Raw genomic sequence first — 6,053 nt, forward strand, 5'->3', positions numbered from 1 at the left:
TGGGAGTTGAAGTCCACCCATCTTCAAGCTACCAAGGTTGAGAAACACTGACATAGAGTAATTAAGCACACTACAAGCCACCACTGTGCAGAAACCATTTTACTAGAGAGTGAGTAATAGAACAGGAACAGGAAATGCATCACAGGAACAATAGAGATGAATCCTAGAGTGGCAATGTGATACAGGAAACAACTACAATAGAGAGGAATGATAGAGCTGCATATAAGCTAGACATAATACTTGTAACACCCAGTTGGTGCCTTTCTTCACATAATGTTTTTTTTTTAATGATTAGCTTCTGTGATGTATTTTTCCTGTACTTCCTAGGGTCATTATTCTGTGAAATGGGCAACTATAGTCCTTGACGTATGAGCCCAAAAGTTCTGTTTGCTAAGCAAGATATTTATTAAGTGCGTTTCACCCCATTTTGCCACAGTTGTTAAGTGAATCACTTCCGTTGTTAAGTGAATAACGCTGTTGTTAAGTGAGTCTGACTTCCCCATTGATTTTGCTCATCAAAAAGTCTCAAAAAGTGATGACAATGATCCTGGGACACTACAACCGTCATAAAAACATGCCAGTTGCCAAGCCTCTGAATTTTGATCTTGAGGATGCTGCAATGTGTGAAAAATGGTCATAAGTCACTTTTTTCAACACTGTTGGAATCATCATTAACGGTTGTAACAGTGGTGGGTTTCAATTTTTTTTTACTACCGGTTCTGTGGGTGTGGCTTGATGGGCGTGGCTTGGTGGGCGTGGCAGGGGAAGGATACTGTAAAATCCCCATTCCCTCCCCACTCCATGGGAAGGTTACTGCAAAATCCCCATTTCCTCCTGATCAGCTGGAACTTGGTAGGCAGAGAATAGATGGGGCTGGGGCCAGTCAGAGGTGGTATTTTCCGGTTCTCCAAACTACTCAAAAATTCCGCTACCGGTTCTCCAGAACTGGTCAGAACTTGCTGAAACCCACTTCTGGGTTGTAAGTCAAGGACGATCTGTGTATATGTATGACAAACAAAAAAACAAACAAATAAATAGTCGGCACCCTGGTTCCTATCATTTAGGAAATTATTAAAAATATGCCTCTTTCAAAAAGCTATTGGGAGCGGGTTATGAGAGATTCATATTCCATAAATGGAAACTCTGTAAGAAAGTTGCAGTATCAAGGATGGTCTGAAATACTTTTTACGTCACCGGGATGCTATTTATAGTTGCATTGTAATGCCTCATGATTATAATGATTATAATTGCGATATTGTTTGGTGTTTCTCTGCTTAGAGTCACATCAGTGAAATATAACCCTGTGAAAGAAACACACAAGGAAAGAAATGAATCTTCATATTGAGGGTTGGTTTGTTTGCTTTTTGCAAAGTCCTTGAAGCCAAATTTATCTTGATCGGATCATGAATAAGAGCTTCCGAGACCTTCCTCATGACGTTTAGTGGACTGAGGCAAGGCTGAAATGACATTCCTTCCCAGGACAAACTGAAATGTAATGTTATATTACTACCAACCTGCCTTCCCTTGAGGACCTGTATACTGCACGAGTCAAAAAGAGGGCTGTGAAAATATTTACAGACCCCTCACATCCTGGACATAAATTGTTTCAACTCCTCCTCAAAATCACGCTATAGAGCACTGCACACCAGAATAACTAGATACAAGGACAGTTTTTCCCCAAATGTCATCACTCTGCTAAACAAATAATTCCCTCAACACTGTCAAACTAGTTACTAAGTCTGCATTACTATTACTATTAGTCTTCTCATCGTTCCTATCACCAATCTCCTCCCACTTATGACTGTATGACTGTAACTTTGCTGCTTGTATCCTTATGATTTATATTGATTGTATGATTTGATTGCTTATTTGTACCCTATGACTATCATTAAGTGTTGTAACTTATGATTCTTGACAAATGTATCTTGTCTTTCTATGTTGTTGTGACTCCGGCTCCTGAGCCTGTCCTCACGGAGGAAGATGACTCTGAAAGTGATGGGGAGGAACTGACAAGGCCTCCCTCTCCAGGACCCGCCTTTCTGGCAACACCTTAGGTTCCAGCTGAAGGCCAGGAGGAAAGCATGTCGGGGCACCCACTAATAGGGAGTGATGAAGATCAATCTTGGATTGATCCCAGGCAGCGTCGGAGGGAGAGGCGTGCACAGCAAAGGAAGAGGTGGGGAAGGGACAGAGATTGCTAAGTCACTGAGCCATGCCCCACAGGGGATAAAAGTGGGTGGGGTTGCTCTGCAGGCTCTGTGACAGACAAAAACTGCATATCGTGAGCTTGGATGGGATATTGTTCGGAATTAAGGCTTGGACTTTGTGAATGACTTCTGACTACTCTTTGAACTCTTGGTTGCCCCAGCAATGGACTACAGATACGCTGACTCCTGTTTCTAGAGGTGATAAGAAACTTGGCAGGCATTCGGAAAGTAGTTGCCAGAATTTGCCGCTGCCAAAGGGATTCAGGTCGGCTTGTAGAAATAAATTACTGTAGAAGTCTTTTGCTCGTGTGTCTGCCCATGTGAGGTGGGGGGACAGAACATATGTACATTGAGAGCATATGCACCAAAGGCAAATTCCTTGTGTGTCCAATCACACTTGACCAATAAAAAATAAAATAAAAAATAGAATAGAATAGAATAGAATAGAATAGAATAGAATAGAATAGAATAGAATAGAATAGAATAGAATAGAATAGAATAGAATTTTTATTGGCCAAGTGTGATTGGACACACAAGGAATTTGTTTTTGTTGCATATGCTCTCGGAGTACATAAAAGAAAAGATACATTCATCAAGAATCATAAGGCACTTAATGATAGTCATAGGGAAACAGTCAATATACAGTAAATCGTAAGGATACCAGCAACAAGGTTACAGTCATACAGTCATGAGTGGGAGGAGATTGGTGATAGGAATGATGAGAAGATTAATAGTAATGCAGACTTAGTAAATAGTTTGACAGTGTTGAGGGAATTATTTGTTTAGCAGAGTGATGGCGTTTGGGAAAAAACTGTCCTTGTGTCTAGTTCTTCTGGTGTGCAGTGCTCTATAGGGTCATTTTGAGGGTAGGAGTTGAAATGGTTTATGTCCAGGATGCAAGGGGTCTGTAAATATTTTCACAGCCCTCTTTTTGACTTATGCAGTATACAGGTCCTCAATGGAAGGCAGGTTGGTAGTAATTGTTTTTTCAATTATCCATTGAAGTCTGTGTCTGTCTTGTTGGGTTGCAGATCCAAACCAGACAATTATGGAGATGCAGATTACAGACTCAATAAAGAGGGAAACAGTGTAAAGTATACAATATATCTTTGGTATAAAACTTCTCACAGGTAACACAATGTAGGAGCTTTCCTCCTTAGAGAAAGCTAAAGGCCTTTAAGACCACTTTGGGGCTTGTCATATTCACTCAGCTTTTGTTTGTTCAGTTCCTAAATCATGTCTGACCCTATGGACCATAGCACACTTGCCCCCCCCCTCCTCCACTATCTCCTGGAGTTTGCCAAGACCTATGCTCACCGCATCAATGACACTGTCTATCTCAGCCTCTGCCATCCCTTTCTCCTTCTGCCTTCAATCTTTCCCAACATCAGGATCTTTTCCAACAAATCCTCTCTTCTCATTTGGTGGCCAAGTATTTGAGCTTCATCTTCAGAATTTGTCCTTCCAAAGAACAATCAGGGTGAACCAATCAGAACCTGCTGAATACCATCTCTGGACTGACTGATATGATCTCCTTGCAGTCCAAAGGACTCTCAAGAGTTCTCTCCAGCACCACAATTTGAAAGCCTTAATTCTTTGGTGTATTCATCCACCTATAGCAGGGGTGTCAAACCCAAGACACCCCGCGGGCCGGATCTGGTCCGTGGAGTGTTTAGATAGTGCCCGCAGGGCCGCCCTGGAAACAGTGAAGCACCAAAAGGCAGGACGAGAAACAATGGATGGAAACTGAACAAGGAGAAAAGCAATGTAGAACTCAGGAGAAATTTCCTAACAGTAAGAACAATTAACTAGAGGAATGACTTGCCTTCAGAAGTTGTGAATGCTCCAACACTGGAGTTTTTTAAAGAAGAGACTGGACAACCATTTGTCCAGAATGGTATAGGATCTCCTGCTTGAGTAGGGGGTTGGACTGGAAGACCTTCAAGACCAGGGGTGAAATCCAGCAGGTTCTGACAGGTTCTGGTAGAGGAAATTTTGAGTAGTTTGGAGAACCAGCAAATACCACCTCTGGCTGGTCCCAGAGTAGGGTGGGAATGGGGATTTTGCAGTATCCTTCCCCTGGAGTGGGGTGGAAATGGAGATTTTGCAGTATCCTTCCCCTGCCATGTCCACCAAGCCATGCCCACCAAGTCACACCATGCCCACCAAGCCACGCCCACAGAACCGGCAGTAAAAAAAAATTGGATTTCACCACTTTTCAAGTCCCTTCCAACTATGTTATTCTGTTATTTTTCACTTAAGATCCCTACAGTCTGTAGTTTGGATTGGGTTATGTATGCTATGCTATGCTACGCTACGCTACGCTATGCTATGCCATGCCATGCTATGCTATGCCATGCCATGCCAGGCCATGCCAGGCCATCTCATGCCAGGCCATGTTATGTTTTGCTTCACTTTTATTATTTTTGACATGTTTTATGCCACTTCCAACCTGGCAGATGTAAGAACCTTGTTTATGAACTTTCAGCTATTTTTTTTTTCTCGTATCTGGTTTATTTTATTTTCTATTTTTCATTTCATTTCATTCCATTTTTATTATCTTTGACAACTTTTATGCTCCTTGGTTATGAACATTCAACTATTATTTTCTCTCTTATCTGGTTTATTTTTCTGTTCTCTATTTTATTTTGTTTTCTATTTTTTATTTCAATTCATTTCACTACTATTATTTTTGACATCTTTTATGCCCCTTCAGCCTGGCAGACATGGTTATGAATGTTAACCTGTTGTTTTCTCTTATCTGGTTTATTTTTCTCTTCTCTAGTTTTTATTTTATTTTCTATTTTTTATTTTATTTTATTTCATTTCATTTTTTATTATTTTTGGCAATTTATGCCACTTCAGCTTTATTTTTCTCTTCTCTAATTTATTTTATTATTTTATTTTCTATGTTTCATTTCATTTCATTTTTATGCCACTTCAGCATACCAGACTTAAATTCCTTGCTTATGAACATTTAATTATTATTTTTCTCTTCTTCAGGAGAACCAAACCAGTTTCATTTCACTCAGACTGAACAGGAGATGTCAAACCAGCCTGATCCTCGTTATAGTTGCCTTCTTTTGATATCTGGATTTGCTTCCTCCCCTTATGTCAATGAAGACTCAATCATCCAGGCCAAAAGCACCGAAAGGTTGAATTGTGGCAATTGGACAACCTGTCAGGCCTGGAAGCCATCTTTTTCATTGGATCTTCAGGCCTGCCACATTTACTACTGTGGGAAACTGGGAGCGGGGGATTGTATGGAGCCAGGGTGATATATAGTCATAATAACATTCCTTTCTCAGAGAGTCAAGGACATCTTGCCCTGCACCTGGAGGGGTGTGACTGGGAGGCATCTCCAGTTGGGACGGTGCTTTGATTGGGCCAGGTGATGGACTTGTGGGTGTTGGGCAGGGACTTGAACTTTCCTTTGGGTAGGAAATACCTGGAAACTTTCAGATTCGGGTTTTCCCAGATGTGCCAATATGACATCTCTAATAAAATGGAACTTTGAGGAAACTCAAGCCTTGGAGGTTTTTTTTCGTTGGGGGTGTAACTTTGGAACCCTGATACAACCTTTGTTAATCTGAGATGTTAATCTGAGATCCAAGCAACTTCATCAGTCAGAGCAAAATTAGTTAGGCAGAGAGTCAGAGAATCATTGAAACGTACCAACTCTTGTCACAACAATTTCAGGGGTGTCTCCCCTAAATGGCTTGCAATATGTTAATGAAGACTCAACCATCCAGGCCAAAGGCATCCAAAGGTTGAAACATGGCAACTGTACCAAATTGAGTTAATCTGAGACATTTTGTTGTCCATCCAAGTCAGAGGTGGGTTTCA

At 41.1% G+C, this 6,053-nt stretch overlaps 1 long non-coding RNA gene across 1 annotated transcript; it reads left to right on the top strand.

Annotated features, from left to right (window-relative positions):
- The first annotated feature begins 218 nt into the window (after window positions 1–218).
- LOC148116985 (uncharacterized) lies at window positions 219–5,729 on the top strand. Its single transcript, XR_015734021.1, has 2 exons — window positions 219–2,176; window positions 5,211–5,729. It is a non-coding gene; the product is annotated as an uncharacterized LOC148116985 (long non-coding RNA).
- Window positions 5,730–6,053: the final 324 nt, after the last annotated feature.

This window comes from Pantherophis guttatus, chromosome 1, assembly GCF_059756535.1.
Source record: "Pantherophis guttatus breed Tessera chromosome 1, ASM5975653v1, whole genome shotgun sequence".
In the NCBI taxonomy this organism is placed as follows: Eukaryota; Metazoa; Chordata; class Lepidosauria; order Squamata; family Colubridae; genus Pantherophis; species Pantherophis guttatus.